Source organism: Notamacropus eugenii, chromosome 6, assembly GCF_028372415.1.
Source record: "Notamacropus eugenii isolate mMacEug1 chromosome 6, mMacEug1.pri_v2, whole genome shotgun sequence".
Classification (NCBI taxonomy): domain Eukaryota; kingdom Metazoa; phylum Chordata; class Mammalia; order Diprotodontia; family Macropodidae; genus Notamacropus; species Notamacropus eugenii.
In genome coordinates, this window is record NC_092877.1 from 374,282,117 (window position 1) to 374,298,824 (window position 16,708).

At 35.7% G+C, this 16,708-nt stretch overlaps 1 pseudogene; it reads right to left on the bottom strand.

Moving 5' to 3' along the window:
• Window positions 1-11,690: 11,690 nt before the first annotated feature.
• LOC140512435 (cyclin-G1 pseudogene) lies at window positions 11,691-12,405 on the bottom strand (annotated as a pseudogene).
• Between the last annotated feature and the right edge of the window lie 4,303 nt (window positions 12,406-16,708).

The window sequence follows — 16,708 nt, forward strand, 5'->3', positions numbered from 1 at the left end:
TTTACCAATTATATGTAAAGACAGTTGTTAGCATTCAGTTTTACAAGATTTTAAGTTCCAAACTTTTCTCACTCCCTTCCTCACCTCCCTTCTCTTAAAATGGCAAGTAATTAGGTAAAGGATATGTATGTGACATTATGCAAAACATGTTTCCATATTAGTCACATTTGTGAAAGAAGAAACAGACCCAAAGGAAAAAAGCATGAAAAAATAAAGTAAATGAAAATATATACTTTTACCTGCATTCAGAATCCATCAGTTCTTTATCTGGATGTGCAGAGCATTTTATATCATAAGTCCTCTTAGACCACTTTGTTGCTGAGAAGATCTAAGTCATTCATAACCCTCATTCAATGTTTCTGTTACTGTGTAAGTCTTCCTGGTTCTGCTCATGTCACTTTGCATCAGTTCATACAAGAATTTTCATGTTTTTTTTCTGAAATCTGCCTGCTCATCATTTCTTATTGAGCATAGTATTCCATTAATAGACCACATTCAAATACCATAATTTTTCCCAATCATTCTCCACTTTCCAGTATTTTCCCACCATGAAAATAACTGCTATAAATATTTTTGCACATGTATGTCCTTTTCCCTTTTTTATGATCTCTTTGAGATACAAACCCAGTAGTGGTATTGTTAGATCAAAAGGTATGCACAATTTGGTTACCCTTTGGGTATAACTCCATATTGCTTCCCCGAATGTTTCAAAGAGTTCACAACTCTACCAACTGTACATTATTATCCCAATTTTTCCACATCCTCTCCAATATTTATCATTTTCCTTTTCTACAGTAGCCAATCACATAGGGTAGGGTTCATACCTCAGATTTGTTTTAGTTTTCATTTTTCTAACAAAGCATTGTTTAAAGCACTTCTTCATATTATCACATGTATTAAATTATACCATTGCATCACAAATAACTATAGATTGCTTAGATTTCTTCACCTGAAAATTGATTGTTTACATTCTTTGACCATTTGCAGTTTGGGGAATGGTTTATATACTTAAAAGTTTGACTCAGTTTTGTATAAATTTGAGAAATGAGGTGGTTATCAGAGATACTTGCTATAAAGATTGTTTCCCAGTTTTCTGCTTTCCATCTAATCTTGGTCGCATTAGTGTTGTTCATGAAAATCTTTTTAAATATTACTAAGTTTATCTATTTTATATTTCTTAATTCTCTCGACCTCTTGTTGGTTATGATTTCTTTCTGTCTCCATAGATATGAGAGGTGGATTATTCCTTGCTTTTCTGACTTGGTTCCTCTGTCAAGCTTTCTCTCTAAATCATGTACCTATTTTGACTTCATCTTGGTATAAAAAATGAGATACTGGGCCTATACATACTTTGTGCCACGTTATTTTCTAATTTTTCCACAAGATTTCATAAAATATTGAGTTATTTTCCCAGAGGCTGGAGTCTTTGGGTTTATAAAGTCCAGATTACTATCATAACGTGTTAGTGTATCTAATCTATTCCACTCACCCACCACTCTGTTTCCTCGTAACAAAATTTTGAAGATTATTTCTTTGTAACATATTCTATATTTTTTCTCTGGATGTGGATGGCATTTTATATCAAGAGCATATTATGAATGTTTTAGGTCCTTGCATTACTGTGAGGGGCTTTCTGTGTTTGTCCTTCATTGCAGAAGACCATGCCATCAGAGAAATAATGACATGACTTGCACATGACTCTGTTTTGTGTGAGGGAGGGCTGTGCAGGTCACCAGGCTTACTTCTCTTCCAGAGTCATCTGAATCCAGTGACCAGATATTCATCAGGATGACTGGAGATGACCCAGGATGAAGCAATTGGGGTTAAGTGACTTGCCCAAGGTCACACAGCTAGTGAGTGTCAAGTGTCTGAGGTGAGATTTGAACTCTGGTCCTCCTGACTCCTGCACTGGTGCTCTATCCACTGCACCACCAGTGAAGGGCTAAGTGTATCAGAGAGAGTCCTCACACACTATGACTGTTACTGTGTATAATGTGCTCTTGGTTCTGCCCATTTCACTCAGCATCAGTTCATATAAATCTTTCCAGGTTTTTCAGAAGTCCACTTGTTTATCATTTCTTATAGCACAGTAGTGTTCCATTATAATCCTATACCACAACTTGTTCAGCAATTCCCCAATTAATGGATATTCCCTCAATTTCCAGTTCTTGGCCACCAGAGAAAGAGCTGCTATAAATATTTTTGTACGTGTGGGTCCTTCTCCCATTTTTATAATCTCTGCCATACAACTCTAGAAATGATATTGCTGGGTCAAAGGGTATTCACATTTTATAGCCCTTTCGGCATAGTTTCAAATTGTTCCTCAGAATGGTTGGATCAATCCACAGCTTCACCAAAAATGAACTAGTGTTCTAACTCCACTACATCTTCTCCTACATTTATCATTTTCCTGTTTTGTCATGTTACCCAAACTGATAGGTGTGATGTGGTACATCAGAGTTGTTTTGATTTGCATATCTCTAAGGAATAGTGATTTAGAGCATTTTTTTATATGAATATCAGTTTTAATTTCTTCCTCTGAAAACTGACTTCATCTCCTTTGATCATTTATCAGTTGTGGAATGGCTTGTATTCTTGTATGTTTGACTCAGTTCTCTATATATTTTAAAAATGATAACAGCTGCAAAAATTCTTTCCCAATTTTCTGCTTCCCTGCTATTTTTGCTGCATAGGTTTGTTTGTGCAAAAAACTTTTCAATTTAGTGTCATCAAAATGACCTCTTTTGCATTTCTTAATGTTCTCCATTTCTTGTTTTTTTAACAAATTTCTCCATTCCCCATAAATCTGACAAATAAACGATTACTTCCTCCTCTAATGTTTGTAGTGTCATCCTTTATACCTAGATTTTTTTACCCCTTTGGACTTTATCCTGGTGACTTTATCCTGCTGTACGGTATCAGGCATTGTTCTATGCCCATTTTCTGCCACATTATTATCCATTTTTCCCAGCAGTTTTTGTCAAAAAATGAGTTCTTATTCTAGAAGCTGGGGTCCTTGGGTTTGTTAAACAGGAGACTGCTATGATCATTGACTACCGTGTTTTGTGTCCCTAACTTATTTCACTGATCTACTCCCCTATTTCTTCATCCATACCAAGTGGTTTTGATGATTACTGCTTTATAATACAATTTGAGATCTGTTATGGGCTACACCACCTTCCTAAGCATTTCTTTGCATTTATTCCCTTGATATTCTGAACATTTTGTTCTTCCTGATGAATTTTGATATGGTTTTTCTAGCTGTAGAAAGATTTTTTTTTTCTGGTACTTTGATTCGTATGGCACTAAGTAAATTAATTTAGACAGAATTGTCATTTTCATTATATTAGCTTGGCCAACCTATGAGCAACAGATGTTTTTCAAGTTACTTAGATCTGACTTTATTCATAAGAAAAGTGTTTTGTAATTGTGTTTATATAGCCCCTAGGTTTGTGGTGGCAGGTAAAATCCCAAATATTTATAGTTCATACCATAACTTTATTTTTTACATTACAATAGTTTTATTGAAAGATCATTTTCTTAGTACCACAACATTGAACTTTGGTAGGTTACTTCATTGAACTTAAGTTTGCATTGATGTATTAGAAAGGAAATTCTTCAATAAATCATATGTTTAGGAGTACCTGAAGAGTGCATCTACAAAACACTTTACATAATGAAGCATAAGTCATATGAAACATTCTGTGGTTCTTTGGCTCATCTTTAAAAGGGAGGTTTTGTCCCCTCAACATGATGTTGTCAAAGGAAAATTTGAACTAGTTATAGCTATTGTGGAAGTTAAACTATATAATGCATTGATAAACTATATGCTTTCCCAACCCTATATATCAGTTTAGATTCATTAACCTGCAACTAGCATTAAGTGCTCTACCTGCCACATAATTAGTCAATTAAATTGCTATGTACTTGAATCTGGACAGAGAGCTCATTATTGTCTCTCTCTAAGTTGAATAGTTACAGGAGTGTTGTGACATTAGCATAGAACATATGTTGCATTACTTTTAGATACAAAGCTCTATGTTAACGGTCCAATCATAATACTTATTTAAAAGCTCTGGATTGTTAGCAAACATTGCTTTAGAAGGGCACAGCTGAAGTTTCTGATTGGCAGACCATAAGAGTTGCTTGTATAGGAGTGCCAGACATCAGCGCAGCAGTCCTTGAAATCTTCAGCCTGAAGACGGACTTCGGTGGGTCACTACTTGAACTTCCAGGAACTGGGATGGCAGAGTGATCAGTAAGTGCTCTCTCCTCCCCCCTGATGACCCTGAGGGAACCATAAAATTCTTCCCCAGATTAATCCTGGATCAGCGGGAACAGCAGAAGGGGGCGGATGGTCTCATAACACCAGAGGCTGGAAAAGTGGCAAAGGGGGATTCTTCCTACTGTGGTGGAGGCGATCTGGAGGGACAGACGACCCAGGGCAGAGAAAATTCGTACTGAGACCCAGGCAAGCCTCAGAGCCGGGAGACGAGCCCCAGGAGGGGTGGGAATACGCATTAGCTTCTAGGCGTGCCCCAGCCCTCCAGGGGAAAAGGGAAGACAATAGGGAAGCTGGGATTACCATCCCCTGACCTTGCCTTTGCCTCAAGTCAGCTGAGGAGATAGCCTGAGACCAGACCACACCTCCCACACACCTAACAAGCTAACCCCAGGGTTGATCGGGGAAACAAAAAACAAAAGCCTGCTTTTAGCCTAGACACACATCAGCTCAACTTAAAGATCTGTACCTTCTGACTGAAAGAACCAAAAGCTACAACACTCAGCCAACATCATGAATCGGAAAAAGCAGACGAAAAGTGAAAAAACCATAGAATCTTTCTATGGGGATAAGGACCAAAACACAAACACCAAGGAGGTTAGAGCTGAGACTGTACTTCCATCTGAAACCTCAGATGGGACTATGAATTTCTCGCAAGCACAACTAGATTACCTGGAACGTCTGAAGAAGGATATAAAAGAAAAACTGGCCAATGATTTTAAAACTATAAAAAAAGAATTCACTGATGAGAACATCACCCTGAAAAAGAAAATTGAAGAAATGGAAAAGGAAGTTCAAAAATTAACTGGAAAGAATAATTCCCTAAAAGGAAGAGCTAATCAAATGGAAAAGGAAACCCAAAACCTAATTGGGAAAATTGATCAGATGGAAAAGGAAACCCAAAACCTAACTGGGAAAATTGGTCGAATGGAAAAAGAAGTACAAAAATTAAATGGAGAAAATAGCTCCTTAAAGGGAAAAATTGGTCAGATGGAAAAGGAGATGGAAAAGCTAATTGAAGAAAACACTACGATGAAGATTAGAATTGGGCAAGTAGAAACTAATGACTCAATGAGGTAACAAGAATCAGTCAAACAAAATCTAAAGAATGAAAAGATAGAAGAAAATGTAAAATATTTAATTGGAAAAACAACTGACCTGGAAAGCAGATCCAGGAGAGAAAATCTAAGAATTATTGGCCTGCCAGAAACCCATGATGAAGAAAAGAGTCTGGACAATATCTTCCAGGAAATCATCAAGGAAAACTGTCCAGAAGTACTAGACTCAGAGGGCAAAATAGATATCGAAAGAATCCACCGTTCCCATCCCGAAAGGGATCCTAAACTCAAAACCCCAAGAAATATAGTTGCCAAATTCCAGAGCTATAAAGTGAAGGAGAAAATACTACAAGCAGCCAGAAAGAAACAATTCAAATATCAAGGACACACAGTCAGGATCACACAGGACCTTGCAGCTTCTACATTAAAAGATAGAAAGAATTGGAACCCAATATTCCATAAGGCAAAAGAGTTGGGACTTCAACCAAGGATCAACTACCCAGCAAAGTTCAGCATAACATTTCAGGCAAGGAGAAAGTCATTCAACGAAATAAGGGATTTCCAGAGCTTCCTGACCAAAACACCAGAACTCAATAGACAATTTGATCTTCAAATGCAGGTCTCCAGAGAATCATAAAAAGGTAAACAGAGGGGAAAAAACAAAAACAAAAACTTGCTACTCAATTAGGGCAAACTGTTTACCTCCCTATAAGGGAAGATGATACCTGTTAATCTTGAGAACTGTGCAGCTATTATGATAAAAGGGATATATGTAGAGGGAACGGGCATAAAGTAAATGATGTCATGTGAAAAATATGATTTAAGTATGAGAAGGGAATGTAATAGGAGGTGTGGAAAGGGGGAAGCAGAAAATGGCAAATTATATCACAGGAAGAAGTACAAAACTATAGTAGAGGGAAGGAGGGGAGGGAGATGAGCATTGTTTGAGAGGTACTCTCATCTGATTTGTTCAAAGGAGGGAACAATAATCTTAAGTAGATAAGCCTAACTAGCTCTATAGGTAGTAGGAGGGGAAGGGGGAAGAAAGGGGAGGGTGGCTAAAAGGGAGGAGAGAAGCAATAAGAGTAAAGGGAACTAAAAGGGAGGGGGGTCAAAAGAAGGAGGGGAAGGCTGCAGGAGGAGGGGGAGAAAAGTGAATACTATTGAGGAGGGGAAGGGAGACAGGGGAGATAAAAGCACAAATGGTGGGAAAGAGATTGGAGGGAAATACACAGATTGTAATCATAACTGTGAATGTGAATGGAATGAACTCTCCCATAAAACGGAGACGGATAGCAGAATGGATTAAAAGCCATAATCCAACAATATGCTGCTTACAAGAAACACATTTGAAACGGGGGGATACACATAGGATAAAGGTCAAAGGATGAGCAGAATATATTGTGCTTCAGCTCATGTAAGAAAGGCAGGAGTAGCAATCCTAATCTCAGACAAAGCAAAAGCAGAAATAGATCTAATCAAAAGGGATAAGGATGGAAACTATATCCTGCTAAAAGGCACCATAGACAATGAAGCAATATCATTACTAAACATGTATGCTCCAAGTGGTATAGCATCCAGATTCTTAGAGGAGAGGTTGGGGGAGTTGAAGGAAGAAATTGATAGCAAAACTATACTAGTGGGGGACCTCAACCTCCCCCTCTCTGAACTCGATAAATCCTACCTCAAAATAAACAAGAAAGAGGTTAAGGAGGTAAATAAAACTCTGGATAAGGTAGATATGATAGATCTTTGGAGAAAATTAAAATGAGAATAGAAAGGAATATACTTTTTTCTCAGCGGTACATGGAACATTTACAAAAATTGACCATGTACTAGGACATAAAAATCTCACAATCCAGTGCAGAAAGGTAGAGATAATCAATGCATCCTTTTCAGATCATAATGCATTAAAAATTACATGTAATAAAAGGCCATGGAAAGAGAAACCAAAAATCAATTGGAAACTAAATAATCTAATTCTAAAGAAGGGTTGGGTTAAAGAAGAAATCATAGAAACAATCAACAATTTCATTCGAGAGAATGACAATAGTGAGATAACATACCAAAACTTATGGGATACTGCAAAAGCAGTTATTAGGGGAAGTTTTATATCTCTGAATGCTTACATAAATAAAATAGAGAAAGAGGAGATCAATGACTTAGGCTTGCAGTTGAAAAAGCTAGAAAAAGAACAAATTGAAAATCCCCAAGTAAATACCAAATTAGAAATACTGAAAACCAAAGGAGAGATTAATAAAATTGAAATTAAGAAAACTATTGAATTAATAAATAAAACCAATAGTTGGTTTTATGAAAAAACTAATAAAATTGATAAACCTTTGGTCAATCTGATTAAAAAAAAGAAAGAAGAAAACCAAATTACTAATATTAAAAATGAAAGGGGTGAACTCACCTCCAATGAGGAGGAAATTAAAACAATAATTAGAAACTACTTTGCCCAACTTTATGCCCACAAATTCGATAATCTAAACGAGATGGATGAATATTTTAAAAAATACAAATTGCCCAGATTAACAGAAGAGGAAGTTGAATACTTAAACAACCCCATCTCAGAAAAAGAAATTGAACAAGCCATCAATGAACTCCCTAGGAAAAAGTCTCCAGGGCCAGATGGATTCACAAGTGAATTCTATCAAACATTTAAAGAACAGTTAATTCCAATACTACATACACTATTCTTGAAAATTGGGGAAGAAGGAGTCCTCCCAAATTCTTTCTATGATATAAATATGGTTTTGATACCCAAACCAGGAAGAGACAAAACAGAGAAAGAAAATTATAGACCAATTTCCCTAATGAATATACATGCAAAAATTTTAAATAAGATTCTAGCAAAACGAATACAGCATCTTATCACGAGATTAATACATTATGATCAGGTAGGATTCATACCAGGACTACAGGGCTGGTTCAATATTAGGAAAACTATTAGCATTATCGATCACATCAACAACAAAGCTAACAAAAACCACATGATTATCTCAATAGATGCAGAAAAAGCTTTTGACAAAATACAACATCCATTCCTACTAAAAACATTGGAGAATGTAGGAATAAAGGGAACTTTCCATAAAATAATAAGCAGTATCTATCTAAAACCTTCAGCAAACATTATATGCAATGGGGATAAGTTAGATGCATTCCCAGTAAGATCAGGGGTGAAACAAGGTTGTCCATTATCACCACTATTATTTAATATGGTACTAGAAATGTTAGCTGTAGCAATTAGACAAGATAAAGATATCCAAGGAATTAAAAGAGCCAAAGAAGAAACTAAGTTATCACTCTTTGCAGATGATATGATGATTAACCTAGAGAATCCCAGAGATTCAAGTAAAAAATTACTAGAATTAATAAACAACTTTGGCAAAGTTGCAGGGTACAAAATAAACCCACACAAATCTTCTGCATTCCTATATATTAGCAACAAAGTCCAACAGCAAGAGATAGAAAGAGAAATCCCATTTAAAGTTAGGGTAGACAGTATAAAATACTTAGGAGTCTACCTGCCAAAACAAACCCAGGGATTATATGAACACAATTACAAGACACTTTTTGCACAAATAAAGTCAGATTTAAGTAAGTGGAAAAACATTAGTTGCTCATGGGTAGGCCGGGCTAATATAATAAAAATGACAATTCTACCGAAATTAATACACTTATTTAGTGCCATACCAATTAAACTATCAGACAATTACTTTCTAGAGCTGGACAAAATAATATCAAAATTCATTTGGAAAAACAAAAGGTCCAGAATATCAAAGGGACTAATGAAAAGAAATGCTTGGGAAGGTGGCCTAGCGCTACCAGACCTCAAACTGTACTATAAAGCAGCAATTATCAAAACCACTTGGTATTGGCTAAGAAACAGAGAGGTAGACAAGTGGAATAGACTTGGCACTCAAGATGCAGTAGGCAAGGAATATAGCAACCTTCTGTTTGATAAACCCAAGGACCCCAGCTTCTGGGAAAAGAACTCATTGTTTGACAAAAATTGCTGGGAAAACTGGATAACAGTGTGGTGGAAATTAGGCATAGACCCATACCTGACACCGTACACAAGAATAAAGTCCAAATGGGTACATGATTTAGGTATAAAGACTGATACCATGAATAAACTGGAGAAGCAAGGAATAGTGTATTTATCAGATCTATGGAGAAGGGAAGAATTCTTTACTAAAGGAGAGATAGAATGCATTATGAAATGCAAAATGGATAACTTTGATTACATTAAACTGAGAAGTTTTTGCACAACCAAACCCAATGCAACCAAAATCCGGAGGGATGTAGTAAATTGGGAAAGAATTTTTACAGCTAAGCTCGGGGATAAAGGCCTCATTTCTAGAATATATAGAGAACTGATCCAAATGTACAATCATACAAGTCATTCCCCAATTGATAAATGGTCAAAGGATATGAACAGGCAATTTTCAGAGGAAGAAATTAAAGCTATCTATAATCATATGAAAAAATGCTCTAAATCACTATTGGTTAGAGAGATGCAAATCAAAACAACACCTATAAGATTGGCAAACATGACAGAACAAGAAAATGATAAATGCTGGAGAGGATGTGGGAAAGTTGGAACACTAATTCATTGTTGGTGGAGCTGCGAGCGCATCCAACCATTCTGGAGAGCAATTTGGAACTATGCCCAAAGGGCTACAACAATGTGCATACCCTTTGACCCAGCAATATCGCTACTAGGACTATATCCCCAAGAGATCATAAAAATGGGAAAGGGTCCCACATGTACAAAAATATTTATAGCAGCACTCTATGTAGCTGCCAAAAACTGGAAGTCAAGGGGATGTCCATCAATTGGGGAATGGCTGAATAAATTATGGTATATGAATGTAATGGAGTACTATTGTGCCATAAGAAATGATGAACAAGAAGACTTCAGAGAGGCCTGGAAGGACTTATATGACCTGATGCTGAGTGAAAGGAGCAGAACCAGGAGAACTTTATGCACAGCAACAACCACAGTGTGTGAGAGTTTTTTCTGGTAGACTTAGATTTTTGTAATAACACAAGAACTTCTTACCAAAAAAAAAAAAATCCCAATGGAGGATCTCAAGGCAAAATGCCTGCCACACTCAGAGAGAGAAATATGGAAGTCACTCACATATTGTAGCAGATCATGTTTGTGTATGTGTATGTGTTTGTGTATCATGTTCTGATTTGTTATACGATTTCTTTCATTTATCTTAGTCTGACTACATAGCATGACTATAGTGAAAATATACTCAATAGGAAAGTATATGTAGAATCTATACAGAATTGTATGCAGTCGTGGGGAGGGAGGGGGGGAGTGGGAGGTAGGTGGGGGGGATAAAATCACAATTGTATGGCAGTGACTGTTAAACATTACAAAATAAAAAAAAAAGAGTTGCTTGTATAAGAGAAATTAACTTTTTTTGTAAGGGGCTAGATATTGAGATAAAAATCATACAGTACAAAACTTTGTATTCCACAAAACTTGTTCCCTAGGATAATGCTAAAAATCACTTAAATTTAACATGTCTGTCTATAAATTTATTAGAATTTTTTAATCAAATTTCAATGAAAAAATATGCCAAACAAAAATAAATCTTTAAAATTATTGGGTTTTCTAGTTGTATAAGGCTTTAACAAGTTTGTTCCACCGCCTTAAAGGCTGGTAACCCTGACTATACTAAAGTGCATTATATCATTTTTCTTACGTTGATTTGTTTTAATATGAACTTGCATCAGAATTCAAATAACATCAATTAAAGTCAAACACATCTTGCCATTAATACTCATTATAATCAGTGTACTGATCCAGATACTACTAGATTGGATCACTATTAATTGTCAATTCACAGTATAGTCTCCCATTCTTATTCTACATTACAGTTTCACATTTTACTTTGTTTTTATAAATATGCTTCAAAAGAGGATGATAGTTTAGTGCTGAATACATTTCCAACTGCAGCACACATATTCAGTTTTCAACAATAGCCTGTTCTCCTCTCAAGTCTGAAAACATCAATGCTAACCTAATTGCTATGTTTCAGGCTTTACAGCTTAAATGTATTCTAATATTGGAGTCCTCAGTTCTGCTGTGAAAAATAGTCTTCAAAATAGTTGAATTTCTTCACCATAAAAATACTATTAAGACCCAGTTTCAGGAACTGTTGACAGACGAGCGATTTTGTAATAACTACATCTCAAATGATGTACAATATACACAGACACAATCCACTTCAATTTCTGAACATTTGGTTTAGAATACTTGTTTCATGAGTATTCACTTAGGCACTTTGCTACAAATTCCTGCCAGAACTTTAGATCTCTGCAATTTATTTTGGAATGTTACTGAATTCCATCAATTCTATAAAATTCTGTGTTTGAACATCCAGGATAATTATAGACAATGCCAATACAGAAGGCTTTGCTTTAGAAAACATAATCCTACAGTGGCATGCCTTAAGCTGAACTTTCAAATCTCAAGTCCTTTCTCCTTTCCAATGGTAAGTTTTCATGAATAAGTGAATAACAGAGCTGTGGAAACTGAAAAGCAGTAGTAGTTTGGACTTTCCAACACATTTTCTCTAACACAATCTTTTCCATTTTCATCAGGTAAGACTCTGAATTTGTATTAGCTTATTTGTATCAAATCAATGGCTAATGGGACATTTCTCTCTTCCTCTCTCAATTTTACAGTCAGATAGAAGCAACTTAATCCCACATATCCAAGATGTTTGGGCTGTACCTTCACTTTGCATAGAAATATGTTCAGTAAATTCACAGCTAGTGAAAAAGTCTCTGTCAAAACCAAAGAACTGAGTGAGGCTAAAAATTGTCTTTCAAGTCCCTCGGTCATGCTGTCATGTGAAGGCCACTATCAGGAGCAGATTTAATTAGTCTCCAGTCACAGGCCTTTGGTTGACATCTAGACTCCTGTTCCAACAGAGCATTCAGCTGGTGCAGCAGTTTCTTAGCTTCAGTTATTATCAGTGCCTCTATAATCTTGAGCTCCTCAGGGCAGCACTCCAAATTAGCAAGTTTCTTCATCACATCACATGGCCTGTCTTCTCACTCTGGGGAACTATATAAGGGAGCAGAGAGGGGGCAAAAGGGGAGATGAGCAAGTGGCTCCAGTGAGTTGGTAATCTTACTGGTCCTAGGCCACAGAGGACTGAGGCTTCTACCACAACTTTAAAAGGAATTAACCTTTCTATCTCTTCTTGTTGGGCTTTGTTTGTAATATATAGAAATGTAGATGATTTATTAGGGTTTGTTTTGTATCCTGTAACTTTGCCAAAGTTGTTTATTATTTCAAGTCGTTTTTTATTGATTCTCTAGGATACTCTAAGTATATCTTCTTGTCATTTGTAAAGAGTGATAATTTAGTGTCTTCTTTGCCTATTCTGATTCCTTTAATTTCTTTTTCTTCTCTTATTACTAAAGCTAACATTTCTAGTACCATATACAATAAGAGTGGTGATAATGAACATCTTTGTTTCACCCCTGATCTTATTGGAAAAGCATCTAGCTTATTCTCATTACATATAATATTTGCTGATGAGGTTAGGTAGATACTATTAATTATTTTATGGAAGGCTCCATTTATTCTTATACTCTTAAGAGTTTTCAGTAGGAATGGAAGTTGCATTTTGTCAAAAACTATTTTTGCATTTATTGAGATAATCATAGGATTTCTGTTCCTTTTGTTGTTGATATTATCAATAATGCTGATAGTTTTCCTAATATTGAAAAAGTCCTGTATTCTTGATATCAGTTCTACCTGATCATAATGTATTATTCTTGTGATAAGTTGCTGTATTCTTTTTGCTTAAGTCTTATTAAAAATTTTTGAACTATATTCATTAAAGAAATTGGTCTAAAATTTCTTTCTCTGTTTTGGCTCTTCCTGGTTTAGGTATCAGAACCATATTTGTATCATAAAAAAAACTTGGAAGGAGTTCTTCACCAATTTTCCCAAATAGTCCATACAGTTTTAGAATGAACTGTTCTTTCAATGTTTGGTAAAATTGCTTATAAATCCATCTAACCCTAAGATTTTTTCCTAGGGAGTTCATTAATGGCGTGTTCAATTTCTTTTTCTGAAATTGAGTTATTTAAGTATTCAACTTCCTCTTCTGTTAATCTGGGCAATATATAGTTTTTTTAAGTATTCATCCATTTCATTTGGATTGTCAAATTCATGGGCATACAGTTGGGTAAAGTAACTTCTAATAGTTATTTTAATTTCCTCTTCTGGGAGGTGAGTTCCCCCTTTTCTTTTTTGATATTGGTAATTTGATTTTCTTCTTTCTTTTTTTTTTTAAACAAATTGACCAAAGGCTTCTCAATCTCACTGTTTTTTTTTTCATAAAGCCAACATTTAGTAGTATTTATTAGTTCAGTGGTTTTCTTGATTTCAATTTTATTAATATCTTCTTCCATTTTCAGTTTTCCTAATTTGGCATTTGCTTGGGGATTTTCAGTTCGTTCTTTTGCAAGCTTTTTCAGCTGCATGAGCAATTCATTGATCTCCTCTTTCTGTATTTTGCTCATGTAAGCATTCAATGATATAAAACTTCCCATAAGTAATGGTTTCCCTGAATCCCATAGGTTTTGGTAGGTTACGTCATTATTGTCATTCTCTTGAATGAAGTATTTAAGGATAATTTAAATGTAAAAATCTTTTTCATTCATTAATAGGCCCATTTGATCTGCTTAAATGATCTGGAACTCTAAGTCACATATGGTGAGAGGAGTTTATTGAACAGACATAACAGGAAGGGTGGAGCAGAATTGGGAGGAAGTGAGTGAGTGAGGTCAGGGCAGAAGAGAGGGGGCACAGGCAGGAAGGAACAACAAGTCTCAGGCTTTTGAGTGTTTGCTTCTTAGAAGGCCCTGGCAGAGAGAGGCAGGCTTGGAAATTGCTTTTCTCCCATCGGTGATCATGTTCATTAACTTCTTGATGACCACGACCGATTTTGCTCTCTGGTTCTTGTATTTGGATTTCTGGTATCTAAATAAATGTTTTTCTTCTAACATCTATATAGAGAGTCTTTTATTACTTGAGATCTAGAACCGTGCTGGCATATTCATAGTCACCACCAGCACTGTGAACATTGCTTTGGCAATACTGTTATTGATTATTTCTGTGCTTTGTTGTTTGACCCATTCATTCCTTAGGATTACATAATTTGTTTTCCAATTAATTTTTAGTCTATCTTTCCATGACCCTTTATTAAATATAATTTTTATTGTGTTATGATTGAGAAGGATGGAGGCATTGGCTCTGTCTACCGTTCTGCATTGGATTGTGAAGTTTTTATGCCCTAGTACATGATCAGTTTTTCTACATGTGCCATATACCACTCAGAAAAAGGCAGATTCCTTTGTATTTTCATTCAAATTTCTCCAGAGATCTATCATGTCTACCTTTTCCAGAGGTTTTTTCACCAACTTAAATTCTTTCTCGATTATTTTGAAGTTAGCTTTATCAATTTCATAGAGGGAGTGCTTGAGGTCCCCCACTAGTATAGTTTTGCTGTCTATTTCTTCCTGTAACTACCTTACCTTCTCCTCTAAGAATTTGGATGCAATATAATTTAGTGCAAAAATGTTCAGTGATTATATTATTTCATTGTCTGTTGTGCAGTTTAACTGAATATCATTTCTTTTCTTATCTCTTTTGATTAGATCAATTTTTGCTTTTGCTTTGTCTGAGATTAGGATTATCAACCCTGCTTTTTTTTTTTTTACATTGCTGAAGCCTAATATATTCTGCTCCAACCTTTTATCTTCACCTCATGCTTATTCCCCTGCTTCAAATATGTTGCTTGTAGACAGCATCTTGTAGAATTGTGCTTTTTAATCCATTCTGCTATCTGCCTCCATATGATTGGAAAGTTCATTCCATTCACATTCACAGTTAGGATTACTATCTGGCTATTTCTCTCTATCCAAGATCCCCTCATTTATGGCTTTATTGCTCCATTTTCCTTTCCCTTTCTTAAAAGATTTTTATTTTTCACCATCATCTCCCTAATCTTCCTAATCTTATATAAGCCCCCCTACCCTTTATTTCCCTTTTTCCTAACTCCTTCTCCTCTCCCTTTTAACTACTCCTCTACTTTTTCTTTCTCCTTTCCCTTTCTACTGCCTGTAGGGCAAGTTAGATTTCTACACTTAACTGAGTTTTTTGTTCGCTCCTTGAACCAAATCAAATGAGAATAAACACAAAAGTGTTCATCTACTTCCCCTCTTTCCCTCTACTATAATACGACATTGTGCCTCTTCCTCTGGTATAGTTCATTTTTTCTGCCTCTTCCAATTCTCTTCTCTCATTACAATCCCTTCACAGTCTTTAATTATGTTTTTTATCATTATATCTATTAATTTATACGTACTCCCTCTATCTATGTATGCCGTTTCTAAATGTCATAATAGTTTGAGGTCCCTTTCGGGTGATAAACGGTAGTTTCTTTGGATGACTATTTTGACCTCTGAATCCAGGGTTTCTGGGCAGTTTTCCTCAATGATTTCTTGAATGATGTTGTCCAGTCTCTTTTTTTCATTATGGCTTTGTGGTAGACCCATAATCCTTAGATTTTCTCTCCTGAATTTGTTTTCCATGTCAGTTGTTTTTCAAATTAGATAGTTTACATTTTCTTCTATATTTGCATTCTTTAGATTCTCTTTGACTGATTCTTGATGTCTCATAGAGTCATTAGGTTCTACTTATCTGATTCTAATTTTTATCAAATTGTTTTCCTCACTTAACTTTTGCATTTCCTGTTCCATCTGTCTAATTGTTCCTTTTAAAGAGTTATTTACTCCATTTGTGTTTTGTACTTCCTTTTCCATTTGTCCAGTTTTCCTTTTAAATTCTTCTGTGATTTCTTTTTTTCATATTTTTGAAATCATTGGTCAGTTTTTCTTCTATTTCTCTTATTTGGCTTTTAAAATCCTTCCTGATCTCTTCCCAGGATGCTTGTTGTGTTTCATATCACTTCATATTACCTTCTCAAGTTTCAGATGGGAGTACAGTCTCAATGCAGACCTCTTTGTTTTTCCTGTTTTGGTCCTTGTTCCCATAATAAGATTCTATGGACTTTTCTTTTCTGCTTTGTTTCTTTCTCATAATAATCATCACTTTCCTGGCTTTTATAGCAGATCTCTGCCTCTGGATCACAGAGGGCTCTGTTCCACAGTTCTTTTGCCTAAAATTTGAGACTTGGTGTGTTTTGTTCTCTTGTTCTTTCAGCTAGAAGCTAAAATGGGGGTGATGAGCTGGCTATTGTTGGGCAGCAGAGGCCGGGTGATGTCTTTTGCGGTTTCCCTGGAGTTACCCTGGAGC